The following is an 18878-nucleotide window of genomic DNA, read 5'->3' as shown; positions in this document are numbered from 1 at the left end:
ATGAAGGGGTTGTACAAGGGCAGATCTCCAAGTTCTCCAGCAGCTCTAGCCCTTATCATTCCTTCATTTAGAGCTGTGCTCTAAAGGTTTAGAGTACGTTGGGAGGCCTAGCACTTGGCCATCCTGCCCGCACATTTTGCCCCAGGTACGTGTGGCTGTATGAGGGCCCTTCGAGAATGTCCTTTCCTTTTCCTTTGCCTGCTCCCCACGTGTAGTAAGGTTTCAAACCACAAGTTTTCTTAAGCTTTTCAGAATTCATGTAGGTCGATAAGCACTATATGGGGCTCGTGGTAGTAAACACGTGTATTTACACTTCCTAAAGCAGTTAACGAAGATTTCTAATCAATTTCTAACGGCAGATGATGGATAGACTAATCAGTTATTTTCTTATTCCTTCAGATACCCAGCCCAGACTAGGTATTTTGGATAGGTATCAAGCATCAAGACTCATATTCCCGTGCTGCCTGCCAGTTTTGTTAGAGACTTGTGGCAAATATATAGGATGGTACTGCAGAAAATGCATTCTATTACTTGTGGAGTTCCTCTAGTATATATCACTCCCCATTTTTTTTTTTTTTTTTTAAACAAGCCAATAAAGGCCCTTATTCTCTGCTAAGAAGATTAAGAAGCCAAACCGGAGTCAGAAATTTGCACCTAGATTTGAGTCTTGACTCAGCCAGTTGTCAGGCAAATTACTCCTTGTTCTCCTGGCCTTTTGAAAATAGAGCTAGTAGTACACCACAGTTGGCTTTTACCAGTCTGCAAGGTTGATTGCTATTTTGGGGGGGGATTTTATGAGCTAGTTGTTAAGCATAACTACTATTAAAATCAATTTATATAAATTAACAAATATGTTAAAAACAGGTAATAAATACTCAAAACGTCACTTTTTTTTTTTTTTTTTTGCGATACGCGGGCCTCTCACTGCTGTGGCCTCTCCAGTTGCGGATCGCAGGCTCAGCGGCCATGGCTCACGGGCCCAGCCGCTCCGGGGCATGCGGGATCCTCCCGGACCGGGGCACGAACCCATGTCCCCTGCATCGGCAGGCGGACTCTCAACCAGTGTGCCACCAGGGAAGCCCTCAAAACGTAACTTTTTAAAACTTCATTTTACTAATTACTCTTAAGGTTGTCTATGGTATCTGTAGGATGGAAATACTATATTATGTTGTATGTGTTTCTGTCCAACTCTGTTCATGTTTGTATGTTTGTCACATATGCAGCATGAAATTGGCTGCAATAGGAGTATTTACACCATGGAAATTGGCAAATGCTACAAATCAGGGCTTGGCTTATTGTTTTGTTGATTTTCTAGACCAAGTGTTTGCAATTTTTTCTGTAAACAGCCAATTAGTAAATATTTAAGGCCTTCTCGTACATATGGTCTTTGTCACAACTGCTCAACTCTTACATTAAAAGTGGGCATGGCTATGTTCTAATAAAGCTGTATTTATAAAAACAGGCAGTAGGCTAGTGGAGAAAATATTAATAATGCAGAACTAAACAGTGTATGACATCTGTGGCCTTGACGTTGTGAGTAGCACAAAAGGTTAAGAAAGTATTGTTCCAGTATTCAAAAACTGTCATCCAGTTCAGTAAAGAAGTTGCTTATGTCATTGACATATGAATGAAGTTCCAACAGTGAAGTTCACTGGTTTGCTTTTTTCTTACTACTTAATTAAACAAAAATATCAGTCAGCATCCATGTCCAAACTACACTTCTTTGGCAGTGATGTGAGCATCTTTTTTGCTGAATCAAATCATAATCAAGAATTTTTTCTTTTTAGGATTCATCATTATACTATTACAGTTGGGTCTTACTGTAGAACATAATCAAGAATTTATTCATAGTCTGATTTTGTGAGATATTGTTGGAAAAATATTAAAACTGATAGTAGATATTCAAGAAATAGCAAGTCACACTGAAGGTATAGGTAAACACCGAAAAGCACAGTTAGTATTTTTGTTTAAAATTCATGCTAAAGACTCCATTAAAACACAAAGTCTGTTGTGTTTCTATACAGTAGCAATGAACTATCAGAAAGAGAAATGAAGAAAACAATCCCATTTACAAGTGCATCAAAAAGAATAAAATACTTAGGAATAAATTTAATCAGGAAGGTGAAAAACCTATATATTGAAAACTATAAGACATTAATGAAAGAAATGGAAGAAGACAGAGGTAAATGGAAAGATATTCCATGTTCATGGATTGGAAGAATCAATATTGTTAAAATGTCCATACAACCCAAAGCAATCTACAGATCAGTGCAATTCTTATCAAAATCCCAATGGCAGTTTTCAAAGGAATAGAAATAATCCAAAATTTGAATGGAATCAAACAAAACAAAACAAACAAAAAACCTGAATAGCCAAAGCAATCTTGAGAAAGAAGAACAAAGCTAGAGGCATCACACTCCCTGACTTTGTATTATAAAGCTATTGTAATTAAAACAGTATGGCATTGGCCTAAAAACATACGCATAGATCAGTGGAACAGAATAGAAAGCCCAGAAATAAACCCATGCATATATGGTCAATTAACATATGACAGAGTTACCAAGAATATGTAATGGGGAAAGGATAGTCTCTTCAATAAATGGTGTTGGGGAAGCTGTCTTAACACCATAAACAAAAATTAACTCAAAGGGATTAAAGACTGGAATGTAAAACCTGAAGCCATAAAACTACTAGAAGGAAAAATACAGGCAGTAAGCTCCTTGACATAGGTCTGGTGATGATTTTTTGAATCTGACACCAAAAGCAAAAATAAATAAGTGGGACTATATCATCCTAAAAAGCTTCTGCACAGCAAAGGAGACCATCAACAAAATGAAAAGGCAAGCTACTGACGGGAGATAATACATATCTGATAAGGAAGTAATATCCAAAGTCTATAAAGATACAACTCATACAACTCAATAGCAAAGAAAAAATCCAATTAAAAAATGGTAGAAGATTTGAATAGACATTTTTCAATAGAAGACATACAGAAGGTAAACAGGTACATGGAAAGATGCTCAACAGTGTTAATCAGGGAAGTGCAAATCAAAACCACAATGAGATATCAAAAGCTCACACCTGTCAGAATGTCTGTTATCAAAAAGACAAGAAATAACAAGTATTGGTGAGGATGTGGAGGAAAGGGAACCCTTGTACACTGCTGGTGGGAATGTAGATTGGTGCAGCCACTGTGGAAAACAGTATGAAGATTCCTCAAAAAATTAAAAATAGACTTACTGTATATTACAGCAATTCTACTTTGGAGTATTTATCCAAAGAAAATGAAAACACTCAAAAAGACATATGCACCCACATGTTTATTGCAGCATTATTTACAAAAACCAAGACACGGAAACAGCCTAGGTGTCTATCAATGGATGGATGGATAAAGAAAATGTGGTATATATACAATGGAATATTACGCACCCATGAGAAAGAATGACATCTTGCCATTTGTGAAAAGATGGATTGAACTTGAGGGCATTATGCTAAGTGAAATAATACAGAAAAAGACAAATACTGTATGATCTCTCTTACATGTGGATCTTTAAGGAAAAAAAAAATGAAAAAACAAGTTCATAGATATAGAGAGCAGATTAATGGTTGCCAGAGGTGGGAATGGAGGACAAATGGGTGAAGAGGGTCAAAAGGTTAAAAAAAAAAAAGATGTAAGACAGGCATATATATGCATATTTATATATACACATATTTTTATATATACTAATGTATATTACATAGGTATATAATATATATAAAAACACAGATGCGTACCTATTATTTCTAAAATAATGGAAACAAAATATCACTTTCTAAATCTTTTAGATGAAACCAAATATTAGCATATTCTTAGAAGTTTGCATTAAAAAAATTAATACCAAAAGCTAAGAATACCATCTGTGACTTATTTTTACCCAGCTCTACATTTATAAGCAGGGTACAAAATATTGGTTTAGCTAATTACAATGTAGTAAAAAAATTTTAATTAAAAAATAAAATGTATGCTATTTCTAAAATCATACTAAAATTATTTTTAAAAATTTTGTTAACGCCCAAGTAGTATTGTGAATTTTACTAACTTAAAATTATTTTACAGATTCAGATCCCTAAAATGCCAAAGTAACAGAGTGACTTATTAAGTTTTTTTAAATCTGATGAAGTTTAAAACAGACACAGAAAATGATAGGAGTGAAAATTGTAGGATACCTAAGCTAATGGAAAAAAATTTCAAAGTTGTTGAACAACTAGTCATTGAAGAAACACCATCATGGTTAGCAAAGGAGGTAGATAACCTTGTGCTTCCAGATTGTTGGAATGAAAAGACAAGTGTTTATGTTTTCAGAGCAGTACAAATTGCTTGAAATAAAAGAATATAAACTAATATGTAAGGATTGTTTGATATTTCAGCGTTAGGGAGGGAGAGAAGAAAAGCATGTTCATATGTCCAAGGAATGGAGGGCATATGGAGTAACCCCAAATGGTACTAATAAAACTACTAGGCACACTTCTCTGAAAAAAAAAAAAATTAGGGAATATGATTTTCCTAAAGACTACTAAAATTCACGATTTGTTAAAAGAATCAACTAATGACTCAATTTCCAATTTAGTGTATAAACTAAATAATAAAAATATTGATACTATCATAGATGTTTTTAATACTCTTCACAGTTTAGTAAAACATAGTAGGCCTTTATCTGATAGTGAGGGCAGCAATAAAGTTGAAAGAGGAAAATGGAACAGACACAGACAATTGTTTACATGCAACAAGAACAGCAGACCATATTGCAAAAGAAATTATATGAAGATATTTAAGAATATTATAGAAGAGAATGCCAAATAGGTATTATAATTGATGAGGCATCTACACGTTTGAAGAAAAGAGCCTAGTGATTTATCTCCAGTGCACAGTTGAATCAATTTCTGTATTGGTAATTGTATTTGTTGCTTGTGCCAGCCACAACAGAGTGTATTTCTAATACATTATTGTCTACTTTAAATGATTGTGGCCTTGATAATATTTGAAAGCGAACTTAATTGCATTTTGTTCTAATGGTGCTTGTACAATAGTGGAAAGGAAGTCTGGAATAGCTGCAAATTTGTTAGAATATTTTCCTGAAGCCGTTATTTGGCACTAAGTCATCAATTCCAATTCAGTATCTGAAATGGAAGTCAATTGTTTAAAAATATTCTGGATAAAATTTATTCTATTTATCACCAATCTAACAAAAATAAAATTGATTGGAAACTGTAGCTAAAGAACTTGAAATTAAGATTATTAAAACTGGTCTATAACACCACATTGTAAATCAACTACAATTAAAAAAAAAAACTGATCTAGTACTGAGATTGAGATGGGTGGCATGTAGTTTACAAACTGCCGCTGCTGTATGTCAGGCATATACTTCATCATATATGCATTTTTCTCATTCTTTTTATTCTGGTTTGGCAAAGAGATTAGCTAAGATTACTTTCTTACAAGACCTTGTTTGTTTGTTTTTTTTGAATTTTATTATTTTTTTATACAGCAGGTTCTTATTTGTTATCTATTTTATACATATTAGTGTATACATGTCAATCCCAATCTCCCAATTCATCACACCACCATCCCCACCACCCCCCCACTTTCCCCCCTTGGTGTCTATATGTTTGTTCTCTACATCTGTCTCTATTTCTGCCTTGCAAACTGGTTCATCTGTACCATTTTTCTAGATTCCACATATATGCGTTAATATATGATATTTGTTTTTCTCTTTCTGACTTACTTCACTCTGTATGACAGTCTAGGTCCATCCACGTCTCTACAAATGACCCACTTTTGTTCCTTTTTATGGCTGAGTAATATTCCATTGTGTATATGTGCCACATCTTCTTTATGCATTCGTCTGTCGATGGGCATTTAGGTTGCTTCCATGATCTGGCTATTGTAAATTGGGGTGAATGTGTCTTTTTGAATTATGGTTTTCTCTGGGTATATGCCCAGTAGTGGGATTGTTGGGTCATATGGTGATTCTATTTTTAGTTTTTTAAGGAACCTCCATACTGTTCTCCATAGTGGCTGTATCAATTTACATTACCACCAACAGTGCAAGAGGGTTCCCTTTTCTGCACACTCTCTCCAGCATTTGTTGTTTGTAGATTTTTTGATGATGCCCATTCTAACTGGTGTGAGGTGATACCTCATTGTAGTTTTGATTTGGATTTCCCTAATAATTAGTGATGTTGAGCAGCTTTTCATGCACCTCTTGGCCATCTGTATGTCTTCTTTGGAGAAATGACAAGACCTTGTTTTTTAAAATTTATTTTTGGCTGCATTGGGTCTTCGTTGCTGTGTGTGGGCTTTCTCTAGTTGCGGCGAGCGGGGCTACTCTTCGTTGCAGTGTGTGGACTTCTCATTGTGGTGGCTTTTGTTGCGGAGCACAGACTCTAGGTGCACAGGCTTCAGTAGTTGTGGCACGTGAGCTCAGTAGTTGTGGCTCGGGCTCTAGAGCGCAGGCTCAGTAGTTGTAGTGCATGGGCTTAGTTGCTCCGTGGCATGTGGGATCTTCCCGGACCAGGGCTTGAACCTGTGTCCCCTGCATTGGCAGGCGGATTCTTAACCACTGTACCACCAGGGAAGCCCAAGACCTTGTTTTAATGATTGATATTCTTTGAGATTTTTCAGAAAGCATGAATCTCATGTCAGAGATTTAAGTCAGATAAGTTTAAAGACATTCCATTTATTTTTTCAACTTTTTTTTTTTTTTGGCTGCACTTCATGGCCTGTGGGATCCTAGTTCCCCCACCAGGGATCGAACCCACACCCCCTGCTCTGGAAGCACAGAGCCTTAACCACTGTACGGCAAGGGAAGTCCCAAGACATTCCATTTAATAAAAATAAATTTGAAGCTCTGCCTAGAAATGTGTTACTAAAAAGTAATGAATTTATGTCTTATTAGAAACAAAGCATTTTGAATTATTTTGATTTATTAGAACCATCTCCTTGGCCCTGTGAGGAACTAACTTCACCATGGATTGCTGGTAGGGGGAAATTGTGTTATTTAAGTGAAATTTTAAACATGAACTTTTCAGGGATTTGTAGATAATAATGTAGAATTAAACAATGTTACACTCCCTGCAACTATTCAAAAAGCTAAAAAAAAAACCCCACAATTGCAGTCAATAGTGCTAAAGCTGAAAAAAGCTTCATTTTAATGAATTTGTACCAGGTGAGAAATGGTAGTTCAGTAGTAGGTCATGTATCAAATTTAATGACAAGAAATTTATTGGGAAAAGAGTTAGCAGATTGGGATCATCAAATGATGGTTATACCATGACCCTTTGCTTTTCTCCTGTATTGGGTCCTTCGTTTCTTCACTCCTGATTTCTCAACATTTGCACCATTGACATTAATTATTTATTCTTTATTGTGAGGCACTGTCCATATTCATATGTGTAACTAATTCATTTTTAAATGCTTTGAAGTATTCCGTTGAAACATATATCACTGCTGGATATTTACATTATTTCCATTTTTTCACTTTATAAACAGTGTTAAAAGGACATCCTTGTACTTATATGCTAGAATTGCTAGGTATATGCCTCCAGTTTATCCTAACATCTGTAGTGTGAGATCTCATTTCTTTACATCCTTGCCAAAAGTTGGTATTAACAGACTTAAATCTTTGCCAGTTTGATGGGTATGGAATGACAGTATCATTGGTTTAATTTGTACTTGTCTAATTGATAACAAGAATAAATATGTTTTTTCATGCTTATTGGCCATTTGAATTTCTTTGCTGTGAATTGCTTATTCAAATCCTTTGTTCATTTCCCTCCTAGTTCATTTGCTGTGGTTATCTTTCTATAGTTCCCCCTGGCACTTGTGCATTGATGTACGTATTTTCCATTGCATAAATACAATCTTTATCTTGTTTCCCTTAACTTCATTCAACTTCTTCTAAGTAAAAGTCATTCATTTTTTCATTCAATAAATGTTTACTGAGTGCCTATAATATGCTAGGTACAGTGCCAAGCACTGGGGAATTCACTGGAGAACAACACAGTGATTCAGTGGGTTAGGGTTAGTAAATAAATTAATAGAATACTTTAGATAAGTATATGATTGGGAAAAATATAGGAGGCTGTTATAGCCCTTAGAAAGGTTTGGGACTCAAAAGTCTTCCTAGTGGAATTTATGTCTAAACTGAATGGTAGATAAGAATTAGCAAGGCAGAGGGTTGTGTGTGTTTGATTGGTTCACTGGAAGGATAGATAGATTGGATGGGATCAACTGGGGAGAACAAAGCATAGTTGGGGTATGCTTTCTTTAAAAATGGGGAAATGTTCAATATAGCTTAACCCTAGAGTACAGGAAGTAGTAGTCACCTATGAAACCAGAAAGGTAAGCAGGGCCCAGATTTTACAGGGCATTGGAAGACATGTTAAGGAGTTTGAACTCCGCTGTAGGAGAAGTGGGGAGCCATTAAACATTGTGCCTTAAAGTACGGATTACCTACATCAGAATCGCCTACAAGTCGTATTAAAATTGCCCACTCCTATATTCTACCCCAAACCTATTGAACCAAAATCACTGGGGTAGGGATTTCCCTGCGGTCCAGTTGTTAGGACTCCGCGCTTCCACTGCAGTGGGCATGGGTTTGATCCCTGGTCAGGAAACTAAGATCCTGCATGCCATGGGGCCCGGCCAAAGAAATAAAAATAATAAAAAGTTAAAATCACTAGGGTAAAGTTCCCAAATCTATGTTTGTTTGTTTGTTTTTTAACAACAATGCCAAGTAATTTCTTAGGCGTATTGAAGTTTGTACAGTAAAATATTTGAGCCCAGGGAGTGATATGATCAGATGCGTATTTGGTTGCAACATGAACAGTTTAGAAGGTGGCAAAACTGGAGGTTAGGAGACCCATTAGGTGACTGTTGGAATAATCTAGGTAAGAGAAGTTGATGACCTGAACTAGATTGGGATTGGAGTTGGAGAAAAGTAGATGAACGAGAGAGATGTGAATGTCAGATTATTTGGAAGATGAATTGTCAAGACTTGATGGTTTGCTTGGATATGGAGGTAACATGCAGCTGCATGAATGCTGGTGCTATTTCCTGATCTGGAGAGAATGCAGGAAAACTAGCAAGCTCCTTATGGTAGTGGTGGAAGAGTAGAAAAGAGAAACCAAGTTCAACTGTGGGCCTGTTAATTTTAACAGAGGAACACAACATTGTAAAAGCAACTATACTCCAATAAAGATTAATTTTAAAAATTTAATGGGGGACTTAAAAGGAGAGATATCCAGTAGGCAACTAGAGGATAGTTCAATAGTCGCTAAGAGAAATATCTGGCTATAAGATACAGCTCTAGCAGAGGCAGATTTGCTGTGAAGCTGATGAAGTTACTCCAGGTCTCTTTTGCAAAGTCTCCTTTCAAGGCTCTGAGACAGGCACTAAGAATTCTATATTTGAAGAGCTATATTAATTTTCTTAAGTTGTGTGAACTTAATTTCCCGATTGTGTAAGCTTTAGGCCTCAGAAAACCTTGGATCTGTTTCTGAGCTATATAGGTCAAAATTATCAGTGTACATGATGGTAACGAAGTACCCTGAGAAGACGAGATTGCCTTAGGAGAATGTATAGAGTAAAAAACAACAGAGATCTTAATATGTTACACATTGTTTTCCAGGAATAACTATTATTTTAAATTAGGTATAGAGAAAAATCAGGGGAAAAAAATCTTAAAAAACAATGTAAAAAATTTGTAGTCGTATGATACACTATGATTTAATTGAACTTAAAAGCTTTATATATTTAAAGTATTATATAAATTTGCCTTTTTGGGTAGGCCCATAAGGAATCATTTTGATAACTGTGAATGAAAAAATTAAACTCTCAAGAGTATTTTTTTTCTAAATCTTAAAAGAAGGATGAAGATTTAAGTTAAATATGGTGGTTCTTATCTAAATACTTCTCGAATCAGATAAATATCTACTATTTAATGTGTAATAGATCATATATATATCACATATAATATTGGTTTGGCCAAAGAGTTTATTCAATTTTTTCCATAAGATGGCTCTAGTAGCACTTAGTTGTCTTTAACTTCATTCGAAACAATTTTGTTAGATTGTATTGTGACAGCTGTCATATCAGCGTGCATAAAAAAAAAAAAAAATCAAAATTGGTGAATTTTTGTGGAGCTATTTTAACATTGAAGATGGAAGAAAAAAGCAATATTTTGGGCATATTATGCTTCATTATTTCAAGAAAGGTCAAAATGCAACTGAAATGCAAAAAAAAAAAGGTTTGTGCAGTGTATGGAGAAGGTACTGTGACTGATCGAACATGTCAAAAGTGGTTTGCAAAGTTCCGTGCTGGAGATTTCTCGCTGGATGATGCTCCACGGTCGGGTGGACCAGTTTAAGTTGATAGCGATCAAATCGAGACATTAATTGAGAACAGTCAACTTTAAGCCATGCGGGAGATAGCTGACATACTCAAAATATCCAAATCAAGCACTGAAAATCATTTGCACCAGCTTGGTTATCGCTTTGATGTTTGGGTTCCACATAAGTTAAGCGAAAAAAACCTTCTTGACCGTATTTCCTCATGCGATTCTCAACTGAAATGTAATGAAAATGTTCCGTTTTTAAAACAAATTGTGACGGGTGATGACAAGTGGATACTGTACAATAATGTGGAACGGAAGAGATCGTGGGGCAAGTGAAATGAACCACCACCAACCACACCAAAGGCCCGTCTTTATTCAAAGAAGGTGATGTTGTGTATATGGTGGGATTGGAAGGGAGTCCTCTATTATGAGCTCCTTCTGGAAAACTGAACAATTAATTCCAACAAGAGCTGCTCCCAATTAGACCAACTGAAAACAGCCCTTGATGAAAAGCGTCTGGAATTAGTCAACAGAAAACACATAGTCTTCCATCAGGATAACGCAAAACCGCATGTTTCTTTGATGACCAGGCAAAAACGGTTACAGCTTGGCTGGGAAGTTCTGATTCATCCACCGTATTCACCAGACATTGCACCTTTGGAATTCCATTTATTTCGGTCTTTACAAAATTCTCTTAATGGAAAAAATTTCAATTCCCTGGAAGACTGTAAAAGACAGTTCTTTGCTCAAAAAGATTAAAAGTTTTGGGAAGATGGAATTATGAAGTTGCCTGAAAAATGGCAGAAGGTAGTGGAACAAAAGGGTGAATACGTTGTTCAACAAAGTTCTTGGTGAGGGACTTCCCTGGTGGTCCAGTGGTTAAGGCTCTGTGCTTCCACTGTAGGGGGGCTGGGTTAAATCCCTGGTCGGGGAACTAGATCCTGCATGCATGCCACAACTAAGAGTTTGCATGCCCAACTAAAGATCCTGCATGCCGCAACTAAAAGATCCCAGGTGCTGCAACTAAGACCCGGTGCAGCCTAAATAAATATTTTAAAAAATAATAAGGTTCTTGGTGAAAATGAAATATGTGCCTTTCATTTTTACTTGAAAACTGAAGGCACTTTTTTGCCAACCCAATATATGGATAAGTGTATCATTTACTCAAAAAAAATCTATTCTAGTTCAATCAATGGCCTTCTCATCTTCATTCTTAAAAATTGTCAAGGAAAGGAAATCTTTATAAATTTATTTATTTAATTTATTTTTGGCTGCATTGGGTCTTCGTTGCTGCGTGCAGGTTTTCTCTAGTTGTGCAGAGCAGGGGCTACTCTTCATTGAGGTGCGTGTGCTTCTCATTGAGGTGGCTTCTCTTGTTGTGAAGCACGGGCTCTAGGTGCGCGGGCTTCAGTAGTTGTGGCATGCGGGCTCAGTAGTTGTGGCTCACAGGCTCTAGAACGCAGGCTCAGTAGTTGTGACGCACGGGCTTAGTTGCTCCATGGCATGTGGGATCTTCCCGGACCAGGGATCGAACCCATGTCCCCAGCATTGGCAGGCGGATTTTTAACCACTGTGTCACCAGGGAAGTCCCAGGAAAGGAAATCTTCAATAATGTCGCATGATCAGAAATCCCTTATGTCTAATCTAAATCTCTGATTCTCATGCAGGAAGAGGACCATTTTTTAAAAATCAGCTTTATTGGACTTCCCTGGTGGCGCAGTGGTTGAGAGTCCGCCTGCCGATACAGGGGACACGGGTGCGTGCCCCGGTCCGGGAGGATCCCACCTGCCGCGGAGCGGCTAGGCCTGTGAGCCATGGCCGCTGAGCCTGTGCGACCGGAGCCTGTGCTCCGCAACGGGAGAGGCCACAACAGTGAGAGGCCCACGAACCGCGCCCCTCACAAAAAAAAATCAGCTTCATTGAGGTATGTTTTACATACATTAAAATTCATCAATTTTAAGTGTACATTTCATTGTGTTTTTGACAAATGTGTACAGCAGTGCAACCACCATGACAATCCAGATATATAATATTTCTGTCACCCTCAAATGTTCCCTGTGCCCCTTTGCCATCAGTCTCCCCCACAATCTCTCACCCCTGCCCCCGGCAACCACTAATCTGTTTTCTGTCATTGCAATTTTGACTTCACCAGAATTTCATATAAATGTTTATAGTCTTTTGTGTCCTTCTCTGGCTTCTTTCACTTAACACAATGCTTTTGAGATTATCCATGTTGTATCAGTAGTTCACTCCTTTGTAATGCTAACTAGTATATTCCATTGTATGGATATATCACAATTTATTGATTCACCAGTTGATGGACATTTCAGTTGTTTCTAGTTGGGGGCTATTATGAAGAAAGCTGCTATGAATGTTTACATACCAGTTATATACCAGTTCATATTGACATCTGTTTTCATTTCTCTTGGGCAAATACTCAGGAGTAGGATTGCTTAGGAGTGAGTTGCATTGCAATGTGCATTTAACTTTTTAAAAAACTGCCAGACTTTTCCAAAGTGAATGTAATATTTTGCATTCCCACCAGCAATGTGTGAGTTCTAGTTGCTCCCCATTCTCTGCTGCACTTAGTATTGTTAGTCTTTTTAATTATAGTGATTCTAGTGGGTGTAGTGATATCTCGTGGTTAATTTGCATTTCCCTAATAACTAATGATGTGAATCTTTTCATGTGCTTATTTGCATTTCATATATCTTTGTTGATGGAGTATCTGTTCAAATCTTTTGCCCATTTATTAATTGGATTATTTGTCTTATTGAGTTGTAAAAATTATTTATATATTCTGGATACAAGTCTTTTATCAGATACATGCTTTGAAAGTATTTTCTCCCAGTCTGTGGCTTATTTCTTTTTCTTTTTTTAAAAATTAATTAATTAATTTATTTTTGGCTGTGTTAGGTCTTCGTTGCTGCCCGCGGGCTTTCTCTAGTTGTGGTGAGCAGGAGCCACTCTTCATTGCAGTGCGTGGGCTTCTCATTGTGGTGGTTTCTCTTGTTGTGGGGCACGGGCTCTAGGCACGTGGGCTTAGTAGTTGTGGCTCGCAGGCTCTAGAGCACAGGCTCAGTAGTTGTGGTGCACGGGCTTAGTTGCTCCGCGGTATGTGGGATCTTCCCAGACCAGAGAATGAACCTGTGTCCCCTGCACTGGCAGGTGGATTCTTAACCACTGTGCCATCAGAGAAGTCCACTGTGGCTTATTTCTTAATTTTTCTTAAGTGTCTTTCAAAAAGCAGAAGATTTTTTTTCTTTTTGGCTTTTTTTTTACTTGTCATACCTTTTATTTTTTAATTGAAATATTGTTGATTTACAATATTATATAAGTTGCAGGTGTACAACATAGTGATTCATGATTTTTAAAGGTTATACTCCATTTATAGTTATTATAAAATATTGGCTATATTCCCTGTGCTGTACAATATATCCTTGTAGCTTATTTATTTTATACACAGTAGTTTTTAGCTCTTAATCCCCTACCCCTATCCTTCCCCTCTCCGCTTCCCTCTTCCCACTGGTAACCATTAGTTTGTTCTCTCTGAGTCTGTTTCTTTTTTGTTATATTCACTAGTTTGTTTTATTTTTTAGATTCCACATATAAGTGGTAACATAAAGTATTTGTCTTTCTCTGTCTGACTTATTTCACTAAGCATAGTAACTTCCAAGTCCATACATGTTGTTGCAAATTGCGAAATTTCATTCTTTGTTATGGCTGAGTAGTATTCCATTATATGTATATGTATATATATATATATATACACACACACACACACATCACATCTTCTTTATCTTTTCATCTGTTAATGAACACTTAGGTTGCTTCCATATCCTGGTTATTGTAAAGCTGCTATGAATGTTGGGGTGCATGTATCTTTTCAAATTAGTGTTTTTGTTTTCTTTGGATGTATACACAGAAGTGGAATTGCTAGATAATGTGGTAGTTCTATTTTTAGTTTTTTGAGGCACCTCCATACTGTTTTTCACAGTGGCTGTACCAATTTACATTCCCACCAACAGTGCAAGAGGGTTCCCTTTTCTCTACATCCTCACCAACATTTGTTTTTTGTGGTCTTTTTGATAATAGCCATTCTGACAGGTGTGAGGTTATATCTCATTGTGGCTTTAATTTGCATTTCTCTGATGATTAGTGATGTTGAGCATCATTTCATGTGCTATTGTTCATCTGTATGTCTTCTTTGGAAAAATGTGTATTCAGGCCTCCTGCCCATTTTTGGATCAAGTTGTTTTTTTTTTTTGATGTTGAATTGTATAAGCTGTTATGTATTTTGGGCATTATCCCCTTATCAGTCATATCATTTACAAATATTTTCTCCCATTCAGTAGGTTGTCTTTTCGTTTTGCTGATGGTTTCCTTTGCTGTGCAAAAGCTTTTAAATTTAATTACGTCCCATTTGTTTATTTTTGCTCTTGTTTCCTTTGCCTTAGGAGATAGATCCAAAAAAATATTGCTGTGATTTATGCCAAAGCCTGTTCTGCCTACGTTTTCTTCCAGAAGTTTTATAATTCCTGGTCTTACGTTTAGGTCTTTAATCCATTTTGAATTTATTTTTGTATATGGTTTGAGAAAATGTTCTAATTTCATTCTTTTACTTGTACCTGTCCAGTTTTTCCAGCATCACCTATTGAAGAGACTGTCTTTTTTCCATTGTATATTCCCAGACAAAAAGAAATAAAAGGAATCCAAACTGGAAAGAAATAAATAAAACTGTCACTGTTTGCAGATAACATGATACTATACATAGAAAATCCTAAAGACACCACCAAAAAACTACTAGAGTTCACCAATGAATTTGGTAAAGTTGCAGAATACAAAATTAATATACAGAAATCTGTTGCATTTCTATGCAGTAACAATGAACTATCAGAAGGAGAAATTAAGGAAACAATTCCATTTACAATTGCATCAAAAAGAATAAAATAGCTAGAATAAACCTACCTAACGAGGTAAAAGACCTGGACTAAGAAAACTATAAGACACTGATGAAAGAAATTGCATATGACACAAACAGATAGAAAGATATACTGTGTTCATGGATTGGAAGAATTAATATTGTTAAAATGACCATATTACTTGAGGCAATCTACAGATTCACCGCAATCCCTGTCAAAATACCAATGGCATTTTTTACAGAACTAGAAAAAATAATTTAAAAATTTGTATAGAAACAGAAAAGACCTGAAAAAGTCAAAACAATCTTGACAGACAAGCACAGAGCTGGAGGTATCACGGTCTCTGACTTCAGACTATACTACAAAAAGCAGAAGTTTTAAGTTTTGATGAAGTACAGTTTATCAGCTTTTTTCTTTTATGGCTTTGGGCTTTTTGAATTCTGAGAAATCTTTGTCTAATCCAAGGTCACAAAGATTTTTGTCTATGTTTTGTAGTTTTAGAAATTTTATAGTTTCATCTCTTACCTATTCTTTTATGATTCATTTCAAGTTAATTTTTTTGTATATGGTGTGTGGTAAGGGTGAAGGTTTTTCCACATGGATATCTAGATGTTCCAGCACCATTTGTTGAAAAGGTTATCCTTTCCCCCATTCAATTACTTTGGCCCCTTGGTTGAAAATTAAATGAATATATTTGTGTTTGTGTATTTTTGGACATTCTATTATATTCCATTTAACTGTATGTCTATGATAATCTTTTAGTAATGAAAATAATTTATTTTACTTTGGTGGAAAGTATTCTCAAGTTATTCTTAGATATTATGAGAAAGGGCTGAATCCTATACATGTGAAAAATTTTCATTCTCCTCAAACACCTATTACTCTAACTGGAAATGTATATGTGTACTAAAGGATTTTCCCATAAGTAATTCCTAGGATAGTAAGTTATTGTAGGGAATATACATTTTTTTATGTAATAGACGTAATTAGGCATTTTTTGTTTGCTTATAGCTTCATTTTCTCAGAATGTAAAAAAGAGGGTAAAATAAACTCTTGTCATGTGGAAATCTTTAAAATAACCAAAACTATGTTCTGTTAAGAAAAAAATGAAAAAAATATTGCAAATTTCAAAGAATAAAGCAGAATAAACCTGTTCTTTGGGAATAATAGCAACATAAATACTACAAATCAAGGAAGGGGATTTCCTGACTTCTGCTTCCAAGCAGTTCCAATAAATGAAGGAGGAAGTTATTTTCCTTTTTAAAAAAACTTATTGTTGGCAGGATTAGTGTACTTCCTTTCACTCTTTTAGGACTTTAAATACATATACACTAATGTTACTGAACTTCATAAACCTTTGGGATTTTTGTCAGATTCTTAGTTTGCAGAGTCTTAAATTGTTTCAGTAAAAAGTCACTTTGTTAAAAAAAAAAGTCACTCTGTTGTGGAAAAGTCCAGAGCCAGGGAGATGATGCATTACCAAGAGGGACGGAAACACTCAAACATTAACAATTGACTTGGAGCGTCCCTTGCTCTGGTGAAATAAGCATAGGCTTTGGAACCAGAATACATTTGCATTTAATCTCTTTGACTTCTTAACATGAGTTGGGGGTGGGGGCAAGTTTCCTAACTTCTTTAAGTCTCAGCTTCATCATTGGCAATAATAATACTTGGTTGACATTGTTGTCATGAGGATTAAATTAAATGACCTAGTACTCTGCTTAGCATATACTACACATTCAGTAAATATCAAATCCCTGTCCCTCTTCTCCCAGTCCTTCCTCATATAGGTTGAGAAGTTTTCTGGAGGTAAATTGTATACCCCACATCAGAAGCGGATCTGTTTGTTCTTCCTTATTTTTTGGTAACAGACTGATAGAAGTTTGAAAATTACTGGGGAACAGGAGAACAGATGAGCTCAGGGATCAGACTCTAGGATAAGAAACTAGTTCAGCAGGAAGTTTGCACTGTCAGCCCCTTAAGGATCATATGCTCAAGGTGTCTAATCCCATCTCACATGTTTAATACCTCAAATGTCACTTGATGGTAGAAGACTCTCTAGGGAATTCTGTGAGAACAGTACCCAGCTGTAGTGGAAAGCTGACCTGAGAGCACCTTTTAGTCTTTCTCTATCCTTCTTTGTCCTAATGTAATTTAATTATGTCCTCTCTTGCTTCAGCTTTTAAATTCAAAGACACTTATTATTAGAGTTTGTTACCTTAAATTACCAGATTCTGGCCCTTGTCATCTCCTCCCACCTTGATCCTGTGAAAGAGACAGTGGCACTGCCTAATTTAAGTTGCTTTTGGTTCCTCTTCCCTGCTTCCCCACACACCTGCCCTTTCACAATTAATTTCATTTCTAAAGGCAGGAAAAAACTTTTCAAAATGCCGCAGCTACTTATTGTGAAGACCTCCATATCCCTATAGCAAACAACAGATCCTCAATTATGTGTGCAGATATTAATGTACTTTTGGGGGGATATTGCAGAAAAATTATCAATTTTTATTTTGAGAATATCTGCCAAAACTCAAAACACTCCCAATCAGTTAGACTGATTACACTAACTTACTGTTATGTCTGTATCACTATTCCAATTCTAATGAAGAACAAAATGAAGATTAGACTTTCTATATTGTTTACTCACTGTATTAGACCTTGAGAATATAAAAAGTACAAGATTTGGACTTCATACTTAAGTCACAGGGAAGGCAAGCTAAGATTAGAATTCAAAGGCCCTGGGCTTCCCTGGTGGCGCAGTGGTTGAGAGTCCGCCTGCCGGTGCAGGGGACACGGGTTCGTGCCCTGGTCCGGGAAGATCCCACATGCCGCGGAGCGGCTGGGCCCGTGAGCCATGGCCGCTGAGCCTGCTCATCCGGAGCCTGTGCTCTGCAGTGGGAGAGGCCACAACAGTGAGAAGCCCGCGTACCGCAAAAAAACAAACAACAACAAAAAAACAAAAACAAAAAAATAATTCAAAGGCCCTAATTCTGTTTTCTGGCATGTACAGAAATTCTATTGTATAGTGCATTGGATTTATCTCAAGCATAAAAATACGCAGAGCTCTTCCTCTGATTCTGTATATAAGATATATTCATATATATGTACATATATTTAACTTAGACTATAACACCTATCAAATAATATTTCACTAATTGGTTGACTTCCAAAAGCTCATTCTTTTCTCTGCTCCTTTTATTCATGCATAGATTTGAGCCTGCTCAGATATATATACAAACTTTTTTACGCTTTCTGTTACAATGTCACTCAGATGTAGCAACATCATGAGTAAGAAAAACACTCAGTCATTAAACACTCTTTTCTGGAAAGAGTTCTTGTTAGAAGAAATAAGTAAAGGTCTTTATGTTTAAGCTATTGCTACATGGATATTCTGGTACGTGCTGCTGAAAGCACCATTGAAGAAATTCAGTCTATAGTTAAAGCATCTGACCTAGATAGGTGTTCTTCCAGATTTTCAAAAACTAGATCATTTAAATCTTATGTAAACATTTCAAGAAATAGAAAAAGTAGAAATACTCTCCAACTCTTTCCATAAGACCATGATAGCCTTGATACCAAAACA

General features: G+C 36.3%; 1 protein-coding gene across 1 annotated transcript in view; it reads right to left on the bottom strand.

Moving 5' to 3' along the window:
• Window positions 1–18878, bottom strand: part of FAM186A (family with sequence similarity 186 member A) — a 119467-nt gene that overhangs the window by 619 nt on the left and 99970 nt on the right.

Source organism: Phocoena sinus, chromosome 10 (genome assembly GCF_008692025.1).
Source record: "Phocoena sinus isolate mPhoSin1 chromosome 10, mPhoSin1.pri, whole genome shotgun sequence".
In the NCBI taxonomy this organism is placed as follows: Eukaryota; Metazoa; Chordata; class Mammalia; order Artiodactyla; family Phocoenidae; genus Phocoena; species Phocoena sinus.
This window is presented reverse-complemented; position numbering and strand designations above follow the sequence as displayed.